Below are 26,767 nucleotides of genomic sequence, written 5' to 3' on the forward strand. Positions count from 1 at the left end.
AAAGGGGGGTTCTCCAAATGCAAGCAGATAAACCACATGCTGTAAGACAGTTTAATTAGAAAAACCTCTAATTAGCAAAAAGATAATCATTAAGATATGCACTAATATGGTTACAATAAGAAACACACATAAGCACGGGGGGAGGGAAATCTTAGCATCACTTTGATGTCGTCAGGGGTTGTTGCTCTATCAAAGCAGGGACAGTGAAATAAGTCGTTAATAACACTGCGCTAGTTGGCTTGTCATCCGCCATTCGACCAATAAACAGTTTACAAAGTAGATACGAGAGGCCCTAGCAGTTCTTGAATACCTCGGGCTACAAACATCTGTGTTCTAGCGCATGGTTTGTATATAAAATCTGTAAAACAAAGGATTCTCAATGGAAAGATAGGATACAAATAAAAAAAATATTTAGACAAAACATTGCAAATGCAAAGTGAAGGTGAATATCTCATAAATAAAATAAGTTTTCGGTACATATTCAAATCAACCACAAAGAATATTTTACACGACAGTAATTTGCGGCTAGTACTCCAAGATAGCCATATAAGGGCAAAGAAGTTTACACTCTGTGGAAAAGTGCAGATTCAAACAAAATGCAGGAAAACGTGCACACTAACTACAGGCGGTAAAAAAAAAAGAAAAAAAAGAAGTTAATTAATGTTTTTAAAACGTTATTTAAGCAATAATTCATGACTATAACAAAATAAAATCAAAAATCAGCAACTTTTATGAGCGAATCGAGAAAATTTCTTTTCAATACATCTGCCATATTGCACATTTATTCCTCCATCTAGCGAATGACAACAAACATATTATGTTTGTTGCTCCTAGCATTATTGCATCAGCCTTCAATGTAACACCACATTAGTACTGCTTGCAATAGGGTTCTATGTAATTCAGGATCGGTTTTTGAGTTTCGGGCGCATTTATAACATGGTTGCATTTCAGGCATTTTGGTTTAATGGTGCCGATTAACAATTTAATGTGTTACACACACGAGCGTTAACTTGTTACACTCAAGATCATTCGAGGCCATGTATCGTCAAGTTCCATAAGAGCCAGAAATCGTAGAGCGAAGTCTATTCGTTGTTGCTGATCACAAGGCTTTAGTTTTTGCACTACGTGAATCTTGTACGGGAACCAGCGTAAAATTATTCGAAGCACTTAACGTACAGTAGACCAAGGAAGGTTCAAGTCTCTTGACACACCTCGGGCACTACCTACTGGTAGTGTTTTGCATTCTGACCATTACAACCGCCACTTCATCCACTACCTCCGTTCCGATACGTGGTCGTCCCCTGCCTGGAATTACACCTAACTCCCCGGTCGCTTTAAATTTCTTTATTAGTTTTCAAAGGTCCTTCACACAAACCTTTTAAATTTCCGATATTCACGTAGTGCTGCATTAGCGTTACCAGGGCCGGCCCGAACAAAAGCGGGGCCCGGTGCAAAGTTGACTTGCGGGGCCTTGATATAAATTCGTACAACAAAATAATTGATTGCATTTTGATATTTATTACATTGCACAAATTGGTTTAGTAAGGATTACATGAAAATGATAAATAATTAAATTATTTTAATAAACTTAACATTTCAATCACAAAAAAATCTTTAATAAATCAGATAAGAAAAATAATTGCTTCATATACTTATAAAATACAATTTGGTATGCGACTTAATCGAATAAGGTCACAATATATGATTTTTGTTTCATTTTCTTACATGTTTTATAGCAAATTCGTTGATAATATCATCATAATTTAGTTTTTTGGCTATTTCGGATTCGATAGATAAAATGGCTAAGGAGGTAAATCGTTCTTGACTAATGCTAGATCTCAAGTAATTTTTTATTATTTTCAATCTTGAGAAAGATCTTTCTGCAGATGCGACGGTAATTGGTAAGGTTAATATAATTTTCAGAACATTAACAAAATTTGGATACAATTCAAATAAATTATTTTTCAGTAAATATTGTAATATTTGTAATATTGTGTTCCTGGAAGGAAAAACCCGACGACAAATTTTGATTTCATTAAATAAATCAATGCAATCAATATCGTCTTGCAAGGTAGCATTTAAGTCTTTGCAACATTTAAGAAGATTGTTTTCAGGCAGTTTTTGAATATTATCCGAATTATATAAAAAAACATATGACGTCTCATGTTCGTGATAAATTTCGAATCTTAAAAGAAATAATCGCACTATCAATTATGACTAGAAAATATTGAATTCTGAAATATTCTTCGCCTGATGAAATAGGCGGATCGGTTCCTTCATAACAAAATTGCTTTGTTTTTCGTCCAGTCTTTGATTCTTAAATTCAGATGTCACTTGTAATTCTTCAGCTATTTCCTTTGCAGTTATTAAAGAAGATTTGAATCCCGATTCACGATACTGTTCAAAAAAAATTAAAAGGCCTTTTAAATGTGAATTTGCAGTACCGATATCTATATTTGAATTTTGAAATATCTTGCTCACAATATTTACTTCATTCAGTATGTCATACCAAATGGCCAAACTTAATAAAAATTCAAATGAAGTAAGTTTATTTTCGATTGATTGGATTTCGTTTTCATGTCACTGGTATGTTCATAAAGGTATTTCAAAGCTAGAGAAAATTGTGGTACTTGGTATCTCACAGATTTCACACTTTCGAGGCGACATTTCCACCTCGTTGCTGACAGTGGTTTTGGAGTAAGATGTTTGACATGCTCTTTTAATATATCCCAGCGTATCACAGAACTTGCAAAAATATTATATATGCTTTGTAAAGTCCCAAAAAATGAATTTGCAAGAGAAGATAATTTTGAAATGTCTCCAAGAACTAAATTCAAATTATGACTTCCGCAGGGCATATACTGTGCTTTCGAATTCCTTTGCAGGATAAGTGCTTTGGTCAAACCAGTATTATTAACTTAAAATTTTCTCAGAAGAAAATTTAAGTCGACTTTTTGAATAATTTCGAATTCACTCGATCTCTCGAAGGTAGAAAGCGAAAAAGGGCCGAGAAAACCTAGTCGGTGGTATATATAGCCTTTAGAGTACGATAACTATGCAAACGCTGGCAACATATAATCGTACGTCTGAGCGACTTGAAAGGAGAGATATTTTAAATATATTTGAAATAAAATATATTTTTCCGTGTTCTTTGGAGAATTTTTGGCGGGCTTTCAGATAATGTTAATAAATAGCATGATTATTGACATTTTATTTCTTATGTATATTAAAAATATGGCCATTTTATGGCGATGTCGCTAGATTTTGCGACAGTATTAAAACAAAAAAAAAAAAAAAAAAAATGAAACCATTTTTATTCTGCAAAATCAGTCAGCGGCGCGGGGCCTTGTGCGCTCGCACCGTTCGCACCCCCCTCGGGCCGGCTCTGAGCGTTACCATTATTCTGGTAGAACAGTTTTACTAAAAGAGCACGTTCCTTTTTTTGTAAAAGCCATAATGGTTATTGACGGTGGCGTTGCCCTTTCTGCTTTTATCTAACAGGATGTCATTTGCGTAATAAATGACAACTTTTACATAAGTGCAGCACCGTTTCCCCCTGGTGGCGGAAATTTGAACTTTTTTTTTTTCCTTCTATAAATCGCTTCCCCATACCCTAAATGACATACCCACCGATTTTCAAAGCGCTAATTCTAACCGTTTTGACACTAGAGTCTGAATAGGGAAACTTATTTTATAACCACCCAATATATATATATATATATATATATATATATATATAATTGAGAAGATGAGAATTGAAAATGAACTACAAACGGAGATTGGAACTGCGGAAAAACATGAAAAAATAAGAGAAAATAATAAGAAAGCACTTATTGCTGATAACTCATAATTTCAACGTCTTCTTCAGAGGACAACCATCGAAATCGCGGAAAAGACAGCAAAAAGTAGGGCTTCTGTTTCTGATATGAAATATACGTATACTATTCCCGTGCGTATCTGGATGTTTAGGCCTAACTTCCTTTACCGCGAAATTCAAAATTCCCTTACTGCTACCCCCACAACTTAACATATATTTCATATCAGAAACAGAAACCCTACTTCTTGCTGTCTTCCCGTGATTTTGATGGTTGAAATCATGAGTTACTCAGAAATAAGTACAGTACTTTCTTATTATTTTCTCTTAGTTTTCCGCAGTTACAATCTCCGTTTGTAATTTATTTTTAAATCTCATCCTCTCAATTAACTTATATATGTATATATATAACTAGCTCATTTAATCTAAAAACTATTAAGTAGCTATTGTGAGAATCTAGATTAATGTCCATATCAAGTAAGATATCTCAAAACTGTAATGCTTGTAACAATGCAGGGGAATTAACTGAAGACAATGACACATTCCACTTAAATGACAGAATCATAGTCATTCTAAGCTCACAGAAATATCTTCAATAAGAGAAATGAAGCTGTCTAGAAGAATTTTGTATGCTAATTAACTTTTCGGAATTCCATCTGCATCTTTCAATCACCAGCACTTCACTCAATATCAGTAAAGACTTCAAACCCTATCATATATCCTATTAGGCAAATATGGCGCACCTGATACCCTTGCAAAGTGTAATCAATCATTCTCCACCTAGGACCAACAGGAATATTGTTAACATTGTTCTTACACTCTGGCACGACCACCAAGTCGAAGGAGTTTACAATCATAAATACAATCGTTAATCGTATATAGCAGTCATGTGCTTTACGCAAGCCCACACAAAGAGAATGTGTCCTACTGCAATCTCGCTCCTGCCCACTCCCTACGTCAGGCCTAATCTCGACTCCTTTCACGTCTACAAATCAAATATTAATATTATGATAAAAACGCTAGCTTCTGAACAGGCTCTTTCAATTTTCAAATGAATCCCAGATACACTTCTTTGCAGACATCAAGAATGTACTGGCCTCCATCGAAAAATATACCTGCACTCTTTTCAACTCAACTGGTATTGTATCTCATATAATTGTTATTCTCTGTTAGACCACCAATTCTTCGAGGGTGGTTTAAAAGTTTTTAGCACAATATAGATCGCAAAGGTTTTCGTGAAAGACAATATTGCCAATGTGTGCTGTGGCTTCTTGTGTGTGGTCACAGAAAATTTTAGGTTTGTAAATATATATTTTTTTTTTACAGAGGGCGTTGAAGTGCGAAAGGTGAATGATGATCGCGACTGTTGAAAGAATCACGCCCCCTTGAGTCATTGAGTACCTTAATTTAAAGGAAATGTCGCCGAAAGAAATTCATAAAATACAGCAAACATTAGAGGAAGCACGTCCTTCATACGCCACGATCAAAAACTGGGTTGCAGAATTTAACTGTGGACGAGATATCGTTGAAGATACACCCCGCAGTAGGAGACCTGTTACCGTGTCGACATCTGCAAATGTGGATGCCATTCATTACCTGATCATACAAGCATACAAGACCGCAGAATAACATTAAAGCACACTGAGACATCTCCCATGAACTAACTCATGATATTGTGGTGAATGTTTTAGGAATGAAGTTTCTTCGAGGTGGGTCCTTAAAGCAATAAATGCAGATCAGAAGCAGGAAAGAGTGAGGTCTTATAATGAAATTGTGCAGCTAATGAAGCGCAGTTTTGGGGATGGTATATCACTATGGACGAGACATGGGTGCACCACGTCGATCATGACACAAAAGAATAATCGAAACAGTGGAAGCATCCATCCTCTCTCTCTCTCTCTCTCTCTCTCTCTCTCTCTCTCTCTCTCTCTCTCTCTCCTAAAAAGTTTCGAGCGCAGAAGTCGGTTGGGAAAGTCATGGCATCCGTCTTCTGAGATGCAGAAGGAGTTATAATGGTTGATTTACTGGAACGAGATGTCACTATCAATACCGAATATTATTCTAATATACTTGGTCGTTTCAGCGAGGAACTGAACCTCAAGAGGCGCAAGAAGCCTCACGTAGCCGAGTGGTCAGGAGCGAGAGTGCAATTGCAAGCGCTCTTTGAGTTGACCGGGATTCAAGCATTTGAGTTAAATACGATTAACGTTTGTATTAATGATTTATTGTAAACTCCATTGACCTGGTGGTCGTTCCGGAGTACATTTAAATAGGCCAAAGGAGTCATCTTGCATAGGCGGCGCACACAGCGTTTGTAACACAGGCAACACTGCGTGACTGTGAGTTTGAGCTATCACAGCATCCACCCTACTCACGGATTCGGCTCAATCGGACTCTTTTCTGTTTTCAAATCTCAAAACGGACTTGAAAGGATAAAAATTCCACAGTGATAATGCTGTGGCGGATGAAGTCAACAACTAGTTTGGGTCAAAATCTTCTGAGTTTCATTAGAAAGGCTAGAATCTTTTCAACCTCCCCTCGTATTTATATTATCATACGTGTGTTTGTTTTCAATTAAAAAAAATAAATAATAAAGTAACTGCATATAGTAAAGAGTAGATCAGCTTTTTCACGACCACCGGAGATGATTTTATTTGGAAGTCCAGTGGATGTATCTATTTGAAGCACTATCCCAGACATGTTAACTTAGTGGTCTACAGACCACGTGCGGCCCTGAAACATTTATTCTGCGTCTCACCCCAAATATTGCCAACATTTACAGTTTAAGAGTGTTAAGCCTACATCAAAATAAAGGTAAATGGTGATAATAAAACAGGCACGCTGTACTGGGCTGTAAAAATACCAAGAAAAATCTCGGAGATTCACGGATCTAAGCAAAAGTAGCTTTATTTTCACGGACACTGTTTCTCTTCAGTCGGACCATGATTGAATAGCTAGCTGCATCAACAGCATCCAGAAAAATAAACATCCTGTATAACGATGCAGCACTGTTTTCTTTGATAATGAATTTTAACATTCCAGAATTCTCTTTAACGATAATGAATCACTGGCAATTCATTTTTCACCTGACACGATCTTAAATCATATGACCGCTCCTGGCTACAAATAAGCCTATAAGTAAACTGTAAAGCACACCAACAAAAAAATACCATTTCAATGCAATTTTGCCTTTAGTATAATTAAAGACGGTGATAACTACAACAGAGAAAAGTGCTTAAAATCAGCTTTCAAGAAAACCAATTCAATCTTAATTGTTCTGTGTTGTCTGTGTTCTGTATTAGATGCGTCTATCAAACTATGTATAAATTTAGTACGACAAAAATCTAATGATCATTAGCAAAGCGAAAACCTAGCCTCTATTACATAACAAACCCAAGAAACTGCTTTTACATATTTTTTTTTTTTTTTTTTTTTTTGTAGCTCAGAACAAATTACGCGAGTAAATCAAGTCTACAAGAGTAGAAACTTCCACAAGTCTTCAGGTTATTGCGTGTTGGTAGATATACCGGTCAACCAACACATCTTGTGTCCCATAATCCATTGAGTGAAATAATATCACTGACATGCGTCATTGTATACGTCATCGGCCGTGTGACACATCCAATCACACGACAGTCGTGTTATATAATTTTTAGGGCCACCACATAATTTTTACATAAAAATATTAAGATAGTTTCGAACTCAGGTCTATATACTTAGTAATTAACAGAGTAACTGGTGAATTTAACAGCAAAGGCGGCGCCATCTCTACGAGGGCTGTGACGCCGAGGGGTGTGATAATCCTTTGCAGGTGTAGATGTTTTCAGTCGCGGTGCGCCTGCCTGTTAGTAACTGGCTTCACTGGTTCTGATGATACCATCGTAAGTGGCGCGCACAGTATACAGTACTGTAATATGTTCCCTCTATATTGGCACTGTCCATTCGGGGTGCTAGGATTCTTAGAAAGGAGCCTGAAAGTGGTAATGCTCTTTAACGTTCTCCGCGAATATAGTGTAGTGATTTCGCCACTTGTCACTTTTGGAGAGGTCTGGGTTCGAGTTTCATAGATGTTTGTTTGTTATTTGGTTTTTAGGAGCATTATCAACTAAGGCCATATTGCTCTGGGAATATGCGGTGGTCATTCCCTGACCTTTCCGCATCCTCCGTATTTGGTGGTGACGGGCTCGAACCCCGGTCTAATCAAGAAGCGTGTGCTACGCACTGCTGCTCCTTCCCACCTGGCTACGGAGGCACCTTTCATAGATGACTAGAGGAATTTCTAAAGGTCTCTTCAATCGGGAGCTGTAGTTAGCAGGTCTCTGGAAGAGGTAGCAGGGTTTTCCCGTGAGTTATCCGAGTTTTACAAACTCCACAACATGCAAATCGGTCCGTGAACACATGCTTGTAAAGACAGTATACCATGGAGCAATATGGTCTAATTCGCTGATGCAACAGCTCTTTAACGTTCTTTAATCAAAGTTAACATTACGGCTCGATTGGGGGCATAACCAGTTCGAGGGATCGCACTGCCTAGATAATAATGCGTAACACCTCCACTCTCAAGAGCAAGAGAAATTCGGCTCTTTATCCGCATAACTAGAACTTCACTGAACCACCAAAGGAGACTGCACCTTCCCTAGACTGTTTGACAAAAAAATTCGCTAAAGTTGTTTAATAGATAATAGAGAACACACGCGAAGGCAGTAAGGAACCCATAAAATCAGTTTTCCGTCGGTTTTCATTCCGTCAAAACCGAAGCTAACGTGGCTGCTCTTTATTCGAAGCTTATGGTTATCAGGGAATCTCAGCAGTCACACGATGAATGTATCAGGCTTCGAAGCTTGAGAAATTGTGTTTTTCACTAAGCACAAAATAAAAAGTTTATAAACTGTTTGTTTGTTTGGGTAACTATAAAAATGTAGAGCTTCGTGTGCTTTCTTGGCCAGAAAAACTTAAACTGCCTATGGAATCTCGATTTCTATAATTACCACTCTTATACCACGTGAATAAAATAGTTTATATAGCTATCAAATAAACTAGCAACGTTTTCGGTAACCAGCCGGAATTGAGACATTCGGCAAGCAGGAGGCTGGCAACAGCATATGAACTGAGGATGGGTTCCGGCAAGGTCCCCGAAACGTCAGGCAAGATACAGAAACGTTGATTTAATTATAGTGGCTACATGTTTTTGCATAATTTTATTACACACACCTATAATTCAATTGATAATGCCACATCATCTTTCCTCTGTGACAATGTAGTGGTTTTGCCACTTGTTTGGATTGGTTTGAGTTCAAATCCCGTCGGAGACTCCAGAAATTCTTAAAGGTAAATAAAGAACGTGTCACACATAACTATATGGATTCTTTATTTACATATTTCAAACAAAACAAAAGAAAAAAAAAACTTATTTCTCCTCTTCATTTTGAAGAGGAGAAATAAGAAATATTATGCAAGTGAATTTATCCATTTTCTTGATTAGCAAATTTACCATAATGGTCAGTAATTGTGTTTATGAAACTATATTATCATGCATTTGTTTCCAAATTTTCCCCTTGAAGTTGTTATATGGTACTTATGATACAAAAAAAAAAAAAAAAAAAAAAATCATACAGTTCTACACTTGAACGAACCAGTTCTATAAATTAGCATTACCATTAGCAGTGGTAAATGACGCAAGAAAGCAAACTTATACAGCATCAGCGAAAAAAAAAAAAACCTTCCATTTCACATATTCGTTCCTCCAACAGTCTGTCTAGTGGTTCCACGAATTTGTAAGAGCAACCTTTGTTCCACCCACAAATTTCGTTGCCCTTCTTTGTACTCATTCCAGCAACTCTACATCCTTTCTAAAATGAGGCCTCCAGACCTGCATACAGTACTCAAGATGTGGCCTGACCACTACCTTATACAATGGAATAATCACCTCCATATCCCTGCTAGAAAAATTCCAGTATATCATTGACAAGACCCCGTTAACCACTCTTTCAGCCTATCTGCACTGCTCAGAAAACTTCATATCTGACTGCACAATTATTCCCAGGTTTTTTTTTTTTTTTTTTCATTCTCCACTTCCCTGAGTGTAGTACCACACAGTTGGTATGTTACTCTGGGGTTGCTGCTACCCGTATGCAGTATTTTGCATTTTTAAACGTTAGACTGGCCTGACGTAGCCCAGTGGTCAGGAGCGAGAGTACATAGCACGCGTTCCTTGAGTGGACCGGGGTTCAAGCCCGTGACTACTAAATACAATAAATAATTGTATTGACGATTTATTGTAAACTCTACTGACTTGGTTGTCGTGTCGGAGTATAAATTGAAATTTTATTTACTTCAACTGCCATTTCTCAGTCCATCTGCCTAACTTTTCTAGATCCTGTTGTAGTAGCATACCAACGGTATTGTCATTAACCAACCTGCCAACTTTTCTATCATCTGCAAACTTGGACATTAAGCCTGATACGCCTTCATCAGTATCACTGATAAATATAGAAAACAACAATGGGCTCAAAACCGAACCGTGGGGTACCCACTAATAATAATAGTCTACGAAGAGCAACTTCAATTGATTATCACTCTCTGTCTACTCCCACTAAACCATCTCTTTATCCATAGCAGCAACTTGCCCTTAATGCCACACTGCTCCAATTTGTACAGCAGTCTTTTATTTACAACGGTAATAAAAGCTTTCTTGAAATCCCAGTATATGACATTAAAATTATTTTTTTCATCCAGTTTCTTTGTGACCACATCGTAGTATCCAGTCAAATTGGTGAGACAAGACTTCTTCTTAACAAACCCATACTCTGTCTGAAGTATAATTGCAGCCGTCTCTAGATGATCCTGCATTACTTCTTTTACCACTGACTCTATTATTTTCCCTTGGAACAGAAGTTAAACAAACAAGTCTGTGATTACTCTTGTTACCCTATGATCCCACTCTGTGAATTGAGGATACATTAGGACATCTCCAGTCCGCGAGGGCCTCCTCTGAATCCAAGAATGCTCTCGCAATTATGGCTAACGGTTTGCTTATTTCCTTCGCTGTCTCCCTTAATATTACTGTATATATCCCATCCATCCCAGGTACCTTTCTTTTGTTTAACTTCAATCATTTTTCTTCCACTTTCCTCTCAGTTATTACAAAATCATTTAGCTCCCTGTTAGAGCTTGGAAAAAACTTCTGGCATCCCTTTCCCTAAAGAATTCCTCATGTGTGAATGTAGATGCAAAATACTCATTTATTTGTCAGTAAACTGAGCATCAACAGTCAAACCATCAATATCAAGTGTAGTTGATTCATCCCTTCCTTCTAGAGTTTACATAAGTAAAGAAGTCTTTGCCAAATATTTTCCGTAATCTGCCTTCGCTTGCCCGAACTCCTTTTTCACGTGATTACAGACTAGCTTATGTCTACCATAGGCTTCTGTGTCCTTTATATGCACTTTTCTTCTCCACCACGAGTTTCATCAGTTCATCTGACATCCATTTAACCTTGAAGAGTATTTCTTAGTTAGTATGAAAAGACTAGTAGCTTCTATGATTAATTCCTTGAATGCTTCCCATTTAGAATTTGCTGTTGCTAACATCATCTGTTGGTTCTACTATAACAAATTTAAAAACTGAGCCCACCGTATTAATGTTTACGAAGGTCAAAAGCCCCTCTCTTTACCCTCGATGGTAGTTGCATCTTTAAATAAATTCCAAATCAATGCACTGTGATCACTACCACCTAGTAGTTCTATGATCTGCAGATTCTTAACATGAATAATCACTGCTGTTAATCAGATCAAGAATATTACTCCCTCTTGTTGCCTCTCTAGCATGCTGCTTCTCATTATCCATAATTAAAATAACAAGAATTAATTGACCTAAACCAAAATCGTAATTCATCCGACGCTGTGTATATACAAACTGTGTATATTTGTAATTTAAATGAATGACTAAAAATATGTTTTAAATAATTTCTGAATAATGAAACTAAATAATTTCATTAATTACAGGAAAGCACAGCGCATGTGTAAATTAGCTAAACTGTGCCAGATTTCTTCCTCTCTGTACACATTTCTTCCTCCCATGTATGACTGTGCTGTGAAGTGTCAGTGCAGCCACAGAGAAAACTAGAGAATATCATTGCCGACGAGATCTAGAAGTTGACATGATCTCTTGCCGGATACCACTGCGTTGGGTGTGTAAGTGCATTGAAAATACATTGGACAATACGATTTTTCAATACATCGAAAAAAAACACGTGTAACGCTGATAGGATACACACACTGTACGATAACAAATAAAACGATACTCAGAAAATTTTCTTAAAATATGAATCAATCCGATACTGAAAACGAATTGATTTAGTGTATACTTTAAACGTAATCATAAACACCGTTGTTAGCTGCTGCGCAATTGCGTATGTTGTTGATTAATATCAAAATAATTAAAATACAGCAAATAAAAAAAACATTACAATAAATGAAAATATCTCGATAAAACGATATTCTGCATGTTTCTATAACAATAAAAATTTACGAGAGTACTGAAAAATACAGAGTCCGCAGACTGAAGAATTACACTAAGTGGACAGAAATCATGGGATACCTACCTAGTAATGTGTAGGCCCACCTTTCGCCCGGATAAGGGCAGTCACACAAAGAGGCGTTGAGTCCACTAGTTCAAGAAAGCGTTCCACAGATATTTTCATCCATGCTTGCCGCACCGCTGTCCATAATTCCGTCGCATTCCTGGGTGGAGGATCCAAAGCTCGAACGGACTTTTCCACAGCATCCCAAAGATGCTCCACAGGGTTCATGACCGTGAACGAGGAGGCCATTCCATGGTGGTAAAATCTGCGGAATGCTCTTTTAACCATGTTCTAGTCACCACAACTCTGCGGTGCATTGCCCTGCTGGAAGAATCCATTGCCCTTGAGTGCACGATGACCATGAAGGGATGCAGGTGGTCTGCGATGATGGACACGTAACCTGGACCGTTCAGAGATGCGTCTACACGTACCAGAGGTCTCAACATGTGCCAGTTAAACACGCCCCAGACCATTACCGACCGTCCATCTGCCTGAACAGTTCCATGTTGACATGACGGGTGCATAGCTTCGTGAGGTTTCCGCCAGATACGCACCCTCCCGTCCGCTCGAAATAACTGGAAACGGGACTCATCTGACCCGTCTCAAAACATCCAAGATCCAGTGCCAATGTTCTTTCGTCCAGTTGAGGCGTAGAGCCCTGTATCGTGGTGTTAGCAATGGACTCTGGTGGGTCGGCAGCTCCTCCCATAACCTATTGCGGCTAATAATCGCCTGATGGCCTTGGTGAAGACATTTCTGGCATCTCCCTCGTTGAAGTCGGCTGTGATTTGTGCCACTGTCGCTCTCCGGTTGACAGAAACAATGCGAGACAGACGTCGATGGCCACGTTCATCCACCACCTTTCTCCGCCCACAATGCTGTTCACGACGAGATGTTATTCCGGAAATGGCGTATTCCCGATACACTCTTGATACTGTCGAAAGGGGATAGCGCAATTTCTGTACCACCTCAGCGAGAGAGTTACCCATGCGTCGGGCATCCACCATCATCCCTCTTTCAAAGTCGGTTAACTCACGACGTTTATCCACACTAATATCGAATTACCGTCTACGTAAATGCAGTGTATCTACATACCTATCAAGCAGTGGGTTCGTCCACTAGCGAGAGGGGTGACTGCGTAGCGTCGTTCCCCAGGAACCAGGTATCCCATGAATTCTGTCCTTTGAGCGTACAGCAGTGTTTTTCAACCTGTGTGCAGCCAAAAATGCAAATTTTAAAAAAATTAATAAATCCAAGTTTTATAATAAAAATTAATTCAAAAAATAATTAGTTTATTTACGCTGCGCCGATCCGAGCGACTTCAGGAGGTGAATGTTCCGTCACGTTTTGATTCCTAGTACTAGATATCTTCACGTATTCTACACAAATAATAAATGTATTATTAAATATACCCAACCCAACAGAAATAACTTCCCGTTTGTGTAGCATTAGAAGAGTATATGATGCAAGAAAGCAAGCATATATAGCATCAGCCAAAAAAAAAAAAAAAAAAAAAAACACCCTTCCCACTTCACCCATTCATTCACCGAAATGTGGCATGTGCATATGTAAAGGGCGGCACCTGGAACATCTGTTCAGCTCCGCCTCGTGTCTCTGTGAGGAACAGAATCAACTGTAAAGGGCCAGAAATATGTTGGTGTAGGTTTGTGTGTTCTGGCCTTTTGGCTACCCAGAAGCATCAGTCACCTGGGCAAATGATTCTGGGCACTCGTCCACACCACGGGAAGGTGGGTCAGTCCCTGTACCTGTTTCAAAAGAGACTCTGACCCACCTGGTGTTACCATCAGAGGGACAACAAATAATAACAACAAAAAAAAAACGACCCATAGCGCAGGTTTTGAAAGGAAAAAAATAAATAAAATAATAATAATATAACTGAAACGGTCTATAGGTTGATCTTTGAATGGTGCTTGAGATTATGGGACTACCGCATTGGTTGTAAGCATATCTTTCCTTCTGGCAAAGACAGCAGCTGCAAAAGCCTGGAGTGCAGACAGGTGATGTGGGGTCAGAACAAGTTGGTCAACTTGATTTATACTGAAGGATGGGACTTCATTTCGCAGCTCATTCCTAATGTCTTCATAGCAGGCACATTCGTGGATAAGATATTGCCAATTTTATTTTGCTCCACAGAAACAGAGGTCAGCATTTAACTGGCCTAGCTGGTGGAGTTTTCGTTAAGGGACCCATGCCCAGTAATAAGATATGATGTTTCCAGACTAATCGTAAACCATGAGCTAACCTTCTTCGACATCACAGAAAAGACATCCGGTAGGAAATTTCTGGTTACAGTGCCAACAACTGAATTGTCCCACCTTGTTTGCCGCACATTTATCAGCTCGTTAAAGCATCGAGAGGTCAGCATTTAACAGGATTCTTACGAGCTGGCTACCATCATTCAGCGATAGGACTATATCCATGATGGAGGTAGACATGCCTTTTTTGAGCATGAAGCATAATCCTCGAAATATTACCTATAAGTCTAACGGGAGAGTTCCTGCAATAACTTGGACTGCCGAAATGGAGACCGTTCGGCAGATGTGATGTGTTGCTAGTAGCATTGCCCTCTGGATCGAGTTCAGTTTTTCCTTGATTTTGACGGTTATCGCTCTGTGGAACCAGGTTCCGGCCGCGAATGAGACTATGGGAACGAATACCGCTTTATAGTAGAGGAGCAGGATTCGCCTGGACAGGTCCCACTCATTTCTTGAAATTCTAATGATGGAGGCTGTAAACTCCCTGGTTTTTCACGAAGGTGTTGTAGGTGAAATAGGAATGATAGCCTGTGGTCTATGATCACGCCCAAAACCCTGGCCTGCACAACCAGGGGGAGCTGGCTACCATTAATTTTGATCTAGGGGGGGGGGGGGGCTTCTTACGTCAAGTTAAGTTTTAAAAATCATCATCTTTGTTTTGGTGGGGTTAATCTAAAGTTTGTTGGTTGCCACCCAGGAGGCGAAGCTATCAAGGACTTTCTGCACTCTCAGTTCAAGGACATATGTTTGTCTAGTTCTGCCTTGAACTTACAGTATTTAAGTTGCTGACCTCCACTACAACAGATGGAAGTTTGTTCCAACTATCAACCACCTGCTGGCTAAAGGCAAATTTCTGCACATCTATTCTATCATAGTATAGTAGTGATTGTAGTGTGCCGCAAAAGTGTAGCGTCTTTAAAAGTATGTCGCAGCAAAGAAAAGGTTAGGAAACTATGAATTACAGATATGATATAGCGATGAGGCATTTTTTGTTAAGTTCTAAAAATTTTGAAATTTTCTATCAATTGCACCTTTAATGAATTCTATCATTTGCACCTTTAATGAAAAACCCCCCACACCCCAAAAATGATGTTTCTGAAAATTCTATAATTCAATGGTGTTCTGAAAAATGAAAGAAGATTCGTACGTGAGATGATACAGAAAATGTAAACCCTTAATTTTAATGGAAATACGCTTTTGCGATATTAAAATCACCATGCATCAAGCTATAAGAAACATTTTTACCATACTCAGAATCTCCAGAGGTATTATATATTACATTTCAGATTACTGCCGTTAGTAAGGGGTATGTACTCGTATGTATGTATAATCTGGTCGTCAGTGGCACCCAGGCTTACGCCTATCCCCACGTGTATTCACTATATACAAAAACAAAAGAAAATTCTGAACCACATTGGCCTGGCCTGTAAGGGTATTAGGCCTCTCTACCACCAGGTAACAGCCATGAAATAAACAAAAGCAACCCGGCTCCCGTTCCTGGCACAAGAAGCCGGGCCTGGGTTCACTATCTCATTCTAAGCAGTGAAACAGAATCATCCTGCACCCACCAGTGAAGTGCAAGACTGGTGAGTGCCAGCACTCCCGCTCCCAGGCTGCCCAAACCGGGGAGCCCTCAAACAAAAAAAAAAAAATTAAGGGGTAGGGAAATGATAAAAATCCTGTAAAGCAAATTCTTGGAATGGGTGCTACAAGGCTGCAATGGGCGTTAACAACGACTCTTTTGAGATGTGCAGATATACCCATTAGGCAACAACGTTAACGCTTATGATAAAAGGCTACTGCTCTGTTTTTTGCTGTTTGTTTGTTTGTTATTTGGTTTTTAGGAGCATTAGCAACTAAGGCCATATTTCTCCGGGATATGCGATGGTCATTCCCTGACCTTTCCGCATCCTCCGTATTTGGTGGTGACGGGCTCGAACCCCGGTCTAATCAAGAAGCGTGTGCTACGCACTGCTGCTCCTTCCCACCTGGCTACGGAGGCGCCTTCTGTTTTTTGCTACCATATTGGAAATACAATATATGTATTAATATAGCATGTATACATTTCTAAATAGGCAGCGCGAACAGGAAGCAAGGTTTCTAGTTCTTGAAGAAATATCAAGTTCAATTAAATATCCAAAGAACATTCAGCAAATATCAAGCACTACATAAGGTTTTTGTTTTACTGTTGTTTGCATAAGAAAAAGTATAAATTCAAGCTATAAAGTAAACCCCATTCGGGACAAGAGACCGCATTTAGTGACCTGGATAGCCGCATTAAAATTCTTAGCTGCCTTTCGGTGTAACAAACCAGGCTAAATGGCCAATAGAGTGCAAATAAATAAATATCGAAAATAAAAGGAAAACGTTTTACTTTTTTATATAAAAGATTTCGCATTGATAATAAAAAGTCCTTACCTAATACATAAGCGCGACAACCAATCCAACACGCAAAAAAAGTCAACTTGTACGAAACAGACCAACAGGTAATTTGTTCGATTATTTTAACTACTTCTTACCTCTCCCCTAAATTTAATAGGTATTCTCAGTGCAGTCCCCTGTTTATAGATATTGTATGTATATTTTATAGAACTATGAAAATAACCTCATAAAATTTAATGCATATGATTTTATATGTTGTGAAAAGTGGTTGATCCGACGTTACTAAAATTATAGGAGGCACTTTATAACAATGCTTAATTATGGAAACTTATTTTTTATTTATTATTATGTTTTTTAAAAAAAAAAAAGAACAGAACCATATCTTTAACAGGCAAATAATATAACTACGAGTATTACTGCAACCCAGGAGCCCTACTGAAAGTGGGGGTCCTGAGATGCAGTAACAGCTCTCTAACGTCCCCAACCTGTATTCCGAACATCAGCTTACGCACGCTCCAAGGAGGAGCCCTCTCGGCCTTATTATTATTATTAAAATCAGTTTATTTCCCGAGAAACCTTGGGTCACCGCGGGACGGCTCTGTGCCAGAAAGTGTCAATATTTACAGACTAAGGTGCGATGAACACATGTACAATAAACAAGAGTACATGCGTGCTCGACCCGAGACATTTACAGGATTAAATATACAAAATATACAATTGCATGAAGACAAAACAAAGTCTTTGTCAAATGCAAATAGGCAAGTTAAAAAAAAAAACAATCAGTCATGTCCAGGAGCAGGTGAATATCATAGAATCATTATCTGGTAGCAGTTCTTGAGGATTTCCTTCCTGTAGAGCTTGTCTTCACAGAACCTAAGGGTGGATCCTAAATTTATTGAAGATCCAAAGACAATTGGCTGGAAACATGTTCCCCAGGGAAACAATGCTTGACAGCGTAAGACGCAGAGGGAGACAGGAGTCGGGGTCCTCCCCTCTTGCCCTCTTCGGGCCAGAGATTAATGTGGACACCGAAGGAGCATCAATTTGCCCCGTTATAAGCCGTGCAAACGTAAGGACATTTTTTGTCATGATGATATGTATCCAGAGAATGGTGTCCAGATTTGCTTGTAAGGATCGATCTGGAGATAGTTAGGTGGTGGCCTACCACCCTGTTCATCCATCTAAGCAACCAGTACTCTAAACTGAGATACTTGTGAAGGTATGAGGCAGGGGCAGATGACCAAATTTCTGATGCATAGAGAGGGATCGGCGTAATACACCTCAGGATGTGCCGAATAAGTAGCATTGGCTGATGCACACCAACGAGCTCCTGACGCACTGCCCAAAGAGCCGCGTACGTCTTCTGCCTCATCCTGACAAAGTGAGGCTGAAAGATGAGCCCAACATCCCAGGTGAGGCCAAGGTCATAAGGCAGGTCACTTTTTTTTGGACCGGCTCCCCACTAACAAAGATTTCGATATCATTTTTGACTCTTCTTCGTTATCGGCAGTTGCGCTGATTTGGAAGTGCTCAGATGCAGCCCAATTTTGGCAAGATAATTTCCCAAGCTCAATATCTGCCTAGAAGCTTGTTGGTTGATATCATGAATCTGATGATTATGATCTGAGCTCACGTAGAACTTCAGATCGTCGGCATAAGAGACAAAGTTAGGATTCTGAGCTAGGAAAGGCTCCAAAACTACTGCAAACAGGATAGCTAACAGCACGCTTCCTTGTGGGATGCCTCTTGAGATATGTATACATGTATACGTCAATATGTATATATATATGTATATATGTATACGTCAATAGTTGCCTGGAAGTCGTTGTGGGTCACAGACAGGTGTCTAGGAAGTAAAATTGACTTCAAAATTTGGAGTAAGGTTTCTGTCAGGCCGAAGTAGCGTTTCAGAATAGTAAAAAGAGCTGGGAGGTGTATTCTGTCATAAGCCGATTTAATGTCCAGGAATATGATATCAATCTGTGATTTGGTGTTAAGGGTCCGCTGGATTCTGAAGAGGGTGTCAAGAAGATTGGTAGTTGTCGATCTCCTGTGCAGAACGGTATGCCCGAGTGAATATCAATGCTTGACATTGATATTCACTCGTGAATATCAATGTTGTTCTTCTCAGCTTTCTACTTTTAGCTCTTATTTTCTAATTTCTACTTATTTCTCTTATTTCTACTCCTCATACTCAGCTTTTCTTTCAAGTCACCTGAACCTCAGCTTTTATGCTGATGATATTTTCCTGACTTTTCAGCAATGTCGGCCTTTTCCATTGCACAAAGCTTCGGCCTACCATTTTTACAGCATTTCGATTTATAAAGTGCGACCTGTATCTCATTCATTATCCGAACACTATACGGAAATATTTTGCTATCTATATCCTACCTCACTTCGCCACTAATCTAATCTTTCATCTCGAAATCTGCCCTTCTACCTATCAAGTCGCCGAATATTTTAGTATCAGATGGTTAAATGCCTAAGCTTGGACATACTATTGTGCCTGTTATTGTTCGCTGGTAATGCCTGACGTAGCCGAGTGGTCAAGGGAGAGAGTACAATCGCAAGCCCGCGACTGCTAAATACGATTAACGTTTGTATTGATGATTTAATATAAACTCTACTGACCTGGTGGTCGTGCCGGAGTATGAACAAAAAGCGATACAGTGTTTTTTAACTCTGACCACTGGCTAAAGTGACTTTCTTTAGTGGAGAATTCCAAACACTATCAGAGTCACTCCATCTCTGAGTCTTGATTTAGTGTAAATTTAGTGTAAATTCAGTGATTCAGTGTAAACTCTCCAGAAAAAAAGAAAAAGATTCTTCATTCATCAACAACTCCGCCCAGCTAGACACCTCCTTCGATCTTGATCCTGATGTCTGGATTCACAAGGTCTAAGAAAAAGTATTTCTGATTCACTCATATCAGACTTTTAACTTTTGCAGAATTCTTATCTCCAGTTTCACGGAGCTTGTTACATTTTTATTTCATTTTATTCCTTTGTTAAAGCCACATTTACTTATTTTATATGTTATTATTATAACTTTATCATCAGCCATTTTCAATTCCCTGCAGGATGAAGGCCCATCCAGCAACTTTCACTTATTATCACTTAATTTATGGAAACCCCCGGTAGTTTAGCTGTACAGGGGCATCGCCTTTAGTTACAAATTTTATATACAGTAGAACATGGTTAAAAAATTCCGCATAAGAAGTTTTCCCCTGTACTAGGTTTGATTTCTTAAGTCCCAATTTCAACTCTATACAGTATATTGTAATGTACTATTTCCCCGGTAAAAAGTTTTCCCGCATAAAAAGTTCGTGATAAAGAATACCACAGTGTATTATTATAATGACGTTTTCCCACTAAATACGTTTTTTAAATATAGATATTATTTATTTTTAATATTAAAAAATATTAAACAATATAAACATTTGGTAATCGAACAAGTTAGTACCAAGCATCATTTTAGTTCGTAGTAAACCACCGAAGTAGGTGAAATGGCATCGTTTTTGATATACATGTATCTCATATTGTGGATGCTTTCACAACGAGTTGTCCTGATATTGCACTACCTCCAATAAGAAAACACTTATGGATTCTCCAATAAGCCAATGGATTCTCGGCGGATACCAACACGCAAGGGTGGTGGGGTGGTGCTATCCGCCGAGAATCCATTGGCGAAGTGTTGCTTATTCGAGGTAGTTCAATATCAGGGCAACTCGTTGTGAAGGTCTTCACAATATGAGATATAACAGAAACGATGCCATTTTACCTACTTCGGTCGGTTATTTACTACTACGAACTAAAGCTCTAAACCGATGCTTTGCATGAACTTGCTCGTTTAATGAATTTTCCGTAATCTGAGGCTTTCAGCGCTAAAACCTTTTTAGTATAAACATTTTGTTATACAAAGGATACTAGGAAAGTTTTGCAATATGACGCAACAATGAATCACAGGAAGCTGCTTGTTGCTGCATGTTGAGACATGTTCATACGTGCATAGTAGCCGCCGCGCCAAGTCGATGGGCTCAGTTATTCATTAGTAGTGAGAGTGTAAAGTGCTTGCGATGGCATCGTGGTCACGAAATGAGATAAGGACAGTTTTGCGGTATAATTTCGTGCGTGGTTTAACCATAGACCAGTGCTTAGAAGAAATGACTCTTGCACTAGATGATGATTGTCCACATCGTACAACAATATTCAGGTGGTATAGAGAATTCCAAAGGGGAAATTTCACTCTGGAGGATTCTGAGAGGCCGGGAAGGCCACGAACGTCAGTTACGGAGGAAAACGTTACTGCTGTGAGGAAAATGCTTGACGAAAACAGGCGAGTGACCTACCAACAGATAGAGGATAGTTTGGGCCTAAATGCACCAGCAATTCGTTCGATTCTGCAAGATCATTTGCACGTGAAGAAACTTTGTTCTCTCTGGGTGCCGCATCAACTGACTGAAGAGCAGATGACACGACGTGTGACTTGGTGCCGGGAGATGTTAAAAAAGTTTGATAAGGGACAATCTCGGTATGTGAACAACATCGTGACAGGTGACGAGACTTGGCTGTACTATTACGATCTGCCGACCAAGGCTCAAAACAAAGTTTGGGTCTTTGATGATGACGACACACCCGTAATTGTCAGAAAATCCCGATCTGTAAAGAAGAAAATGATAGCTGTATTTTTCAAATCGAGTGGAATTGTGGAACGTGTCGTTTTGGACACGCAGAAGACAGTCACAGCTAAGTGGTATACTGAACAATGCCTGCCTAAAGCCATTGGATCTATGAAGAACCTGCGGCCAAAGTCAAGAATGGACACCTGGTACCTCCATCACGATAATGCTGCAGCTCACCGCGCCAAAGCCTGCACCGAATATTTGACCACGACAGGACTGAAACTTCTCGAGCACCCTCCCTACAGTTCAGACCTTGCCCCCTGCGACTTTGCACTGTTCCCGCATGTGAAAATGAAGCTAAAAGGGAGGCGGTTTTCCAGTGATGAGGATATTCTACAGGCTTGGGACAACGAGTGTGCTTTACTCCCTAGTGAAACTTGGCAGAACTGGTTTAAAGATTGGTTTCGGAGGATGGAGAGGTGTATTGAATGTAGAGGAAATTACTTTGAAAAAATTAAATAAACAAAGCTGTATTGCAAAACTTTCCTAGTGCCCTTTGTATAATGGAAGTGACATGTTGCAATTGTTTTCATCGATATCCATAATTTGATATGTAGACCACGTTAAGCTTTAAGTTCAGATGGTTGTGAACAGTTTTGAATTACTTAGTGGATTGTTGCTCTGTCTTATTGTAATTGTGACCTTTTAAGGCAGAGATGGCGAATCTTTTTAAGGGTGCGTGCCAAAAGTGGCTATATCTTTTAAAAAAAACTATTCTCGCGTGCCCAGAACACAAAACGCATAATGCTTTATTATTCTTCTTAATCGTACCAAATCTTTCACCGCAAGATTCTTGAAGTTCTCTGCTACTCCCCTCTTTATTTGAACGTTTTTGTTTCTTTTCTGGTTGAGCTGACATTCTAAGCAATTTGTAAAGGGCAAATAGCAATTAAAATATTTATGAGAATTTATGGAAATTAATGAAGAATAATCTCCAATGTTCACGCCACATACAAACCGTAATTGACAATGGAGGCCACACTAAATACTAAATGTGGATAATAAATATATCTCACATAACTTTACCAATAACTTGTGTTCTGAATAAATGTGAGATATACGAATTTTTTTTCTTAATTTCGTTTCACAATTTCGTCAGTACATCTTACTACTCCGACTTCAACAAATCACTGCATGACTTTTGAAAATTTTTGGGATGCTCTGAATTACGCGTGCCGAAAAATTTGTATGCCTGCCACTTCGGTCACGCGTGCCAGGGGTTCGCCGCCCCTGTTTTAAGGTATGTTGAAACTCCAAAGGAGCTCATTCTTCCAACTTGGTAATGAGTTTAATGAACAGAATGTTAAGCAATTAGAAATCCTCAGTTTAAAAATGTTTCCCATAGGCAGAGTAAAATATTTATAAATTCTGAAATAGTACTTAAAAATCATCTTTAACTTATACTGTATATGTGTATCTTTTCCTTTTGTAGTTACTATTTCACACTCTTGGGTCATTTTCCCTTCTAAGAAGTTTTCCCGCATAAGAAGTTCTAAACTTCCAGTCGCTTGGAAAACTTACTTATCTGGGTTCTATTATATTTTAGAAATACATTTGTAATATAGATGTACAAGTTAGTGCATGTGCATCATTTCTGTATATAGCCAACTACATAAGTAGTTATAAATTGGCATCATTAAGTATATTAAGTATATTGTGAATACCTTCATAAAGGGTTGCCATGATATTGCACTACCTCGAATAAGTAACGCTTCACCATAGGAGAAGACTATTGTTACTTATTCTCAGCGAATACCATCACCCATACGGCACCGGTTCGGAGCTTATTGGCTCCTCATCAGTGGGTGGGCATGTACCCTGGTGTTGCAATGATGACAACCCAGTTGCGAAGTATAAATCCACAATATGAGAAATGCCTGATGGTGTGGAGTAATTTAGATTACGGTATAGTTTAGGGCTTAAGCCTCAGGTTACGTAAATAGTGCGCGCCTCCGTAGCCAGGTGGGAAGGAGCAGCAGTGCGTAGCACACGCTTTTTGATTAGACCGGGGTTCGAGCCCGTCACCACCAAATACGGAGGATGCGGAAAGGTCAGGGAATGACCACCGCATATTCCCGGAGCAATATGGCCTTAGTTGCTAATGCTCCTAAAAACCAAATAACGTAAATAGTTTAACTAAATTACTCCACACCATCAGGCATCTCTCATTTTTTTTTTTTTTTTTTTATGTGAACCCCAAACACGAGAGGTATTAGAACCTATAGTACTTAGTACCGTGCTTGGGTTAAAAAAGCATGGGTTGAAGGAGAAGTAAGGGGGGGAGGGGATGGGTTGAAGGAGAAGTAAGGGAGGAGGGGATCTCTCATATAGTGGATTTATACTTCGCAACTGGGTTGTCATCATTGCAACACCAGTGTACCTGCCCACCCACTGTTGAGGAGCCAATAAGCTCCGAAACGGTGCCGTATGGGTGATGGTATCCGCTGAGAATAAGTAACAATAGTCTTCTATGGTGAACCGTTACTTATTCGAGGTAATGCAATATCATGGCAACTCGTTGTGAAGGTATTCACAATATGAGATATACTTAATGATGCCAATTTATAACTACTTATATAGTTGGCTATGTATAGAGATGTTGAAAATGCACTAACTTGTACATTAGTTAAACTAATGTACAAGTTAGAGTAACAATCTCTTTTAAGAAAGCTGTATTTCAAGAGCAGACCTCGGAAACTGAAACATTTTCTAGCTTTTTTTTTTTTTTTTTTTTTTTGCCATTCTGGTATACATGGAAATGCTGAAAGAATATTTTCAGAAATTCATGAATCATTATCGAAAATTATTATAATTAGCCATACCGGTACGGAGTTCTCAACTTATATCTCAGAAAAATCTATAATTCATTTAAAGGTTAATGCCATCATATTCTAAATTCGAGGGTTTAGTGCCAGACAACGTTAACTACAAAATTGCATTTGTTTTGAGACAACTTTAGTTTTACTTTATACAAATAACAATGCATATCATAGAATATGCATGTCATAGAACTGTATCTCTCTAGTACTGTGCTGTGCTTTACAAGTTAGCTTGGGCTATAAGCACATTTCCGGTAAACCAAGAAAATGTCTAATGACTTTTACTTGGTTAATTACAAAAACGTTTACTACAAAATGATTTTGTAGTTAACGTTGTTTGACACTAAATCCTCGTATTGTTACTGTTCAAAATACAAATAGAATAGAAAAAAATTCAGTGAAATATAATACTGTATAATTAACTGTTGATTTATGTTATTGCAATGGTCCTCATTATTTTACGATATATTAAACCATATTTCTTTTAAAAATATGTTTCATTTTTAAAGCACACATTACTTAAACACGGCGAAGTTCTCATTGCACCCCTTCTTTTTTTTTTTTTTTTTTTTTTGTGGCCGTCAGCATCTGTTCACCCTATTCTGAAGACATCTTTCAGTCGATTGATTCAGTGAAGATGCCAGGTTCTTACATTACTTACGATAAAATGAACTATTATTCAATTTACTTGTTTGCGACAGTTATTTCGCTCCCTTCCCTATTCCTTCAAAAAATTAATACATTTATTTAAAAATGAAACAGCCGCTGTGTATTTAACAGAATAATCATAGCAGTCACTGAATCAGTAGCCTCCAATTTCCTTTTCCGGATGAACTGGATCACCGCACGCCCCACAGATATAACTTCCGCTGGAGTTTTCCGCTACCGGTACAATCGTCGATAACAGCCAAAACCTTTTTTTTTTTTTTTTTCTGTTATCAATCGTTAGTGTGACATATTTCAGCAATTTCAGAATAACTGTAATAAGCAGACAATAACGGAATTCGTTTTGCGAAGAATCGAAACGATTGAAAGTCACCACTGCTGAATTGCGGTAAATGATATTTAATATGCTCCCCAAAGAGATGAACATGAATATAAAAAAAGAAAATACAGTATATACATATAATTTATTTTTAATTTTATTTTAAATAAGAATTTCCATAGAAATGAAGAGATTGTCCATTTAAAAATCTGTAAGGGCAGGGGGAGCAATCAAACTCAAATTCAATTTACAAGAGATTAAACAATTACGAAACACTATTTTCAATATTTTTACATCAGCAGATAACTTGAAAGGTGTTTTTTTTTTTTTTTAATAACTCGACTTCCAGTGGATGGCTTTTTTATGAAATTTTATACTTTGCTCCCTTTGAACGATTTTTCGGGCTTTCCAAAATTCCATTAAAATCGACCAATAGAAAATCCGGCAATTGTTATCATTATTATTTTTTTCATACATATCACATAGGTTATCCATACACCATATATTTTAGCTGAAGCACTCGATATTGTTGGTTGCCATGCGTTGGTTAGAGGAATGAATGAGCTATGTGAGGGTGATGCGCAGAATCGAAATGTTCTAGGTTTGCGCATAAAAGTCGTTGCGTTTTTCTTTTTTTCTTTTTACTACACTGGTGTTCAAAGAAAGTGCATCACCTAGGAATTTCACATTTCTAACCCTTTTTCGCGATGGTATATTACATTAATGACTAGCATTACAAATAGAAATATAAACAAAAGATATTTATTAATAGTTAAGACAAAGCTAAGTAATATTTGACAGGTGCTCTCAAAATCACCAGGTGGTAGATGACTTTCATCAACCGGGGAAATACCACCACTTTGATTTATTGGAGGCTTGAAGTGGTGAAACCCATGTTTAGTCTCTAGAGCAAAGTTTCCGGCATCCCCCTCCCCCCATACTTCTCCTTCAACCCATGCACGGTACTAAGTACTATAGGTTTTGATACCTTTCGTGTTTGGGGTTTTCATAAAAAAAAAAAAAAAAAAAATATTCCAAAATGAGCATGTGCAGCCTTTATACAACAGTTTTGGTAAACACGACCATTATGACTGAAATTTATCAGAAGTCCTTAATTTGCTTCAGTTTATCATTTTAAATGGAAAACAAAATGAAAAGTTCACCAGGTGCAAACTAATATTTAGTTGAACCGCCTCTGGCCCTGATGACAGCAGCACACCATCGAAGCA

At 38.5% G+C, this 26,767-nt stretch overlaps 2 protein-coding genes across 2 annotated transcripts in view; one reads left to right on the top strand and one right to left on the bottom strand.

Moving 5' to 3' along the window:
• LanB1 (laminin subunit beta-1) overlaps window positions 1–26,767 on the bottom strand; it is a 503,856-nt gene that overhangs the window by 448,254 nt on the left and 28,835 nt on the right. The window lies entirely within an intron of this gene.
• The window catches only part of LOC150088912 (5-aminolevulinate synthase, erythroid-specific, mitochondrial-like), a 148,113-nt gene that overhangs the window by 567 nt on the left and 120,779 nt on the right, over window positions 1–26,767 (top strand). The window lies entirely within an intron of this gene.

Source organism: Mastigoproctus giganteus, chromosome 3, assembly GCF_048544385.1.
Source record: "Mastigoproctus giganteus isolate SK-2022 chromosome 3, ASM4854438v1, whole genome shotgun sequence".
NCBI lineage: Eukaryota > Metazoa > Arthropoda > Arachnida > Uropygi > Thelyphonidae > Mastigoproctus > Mastigoproctus giganteus.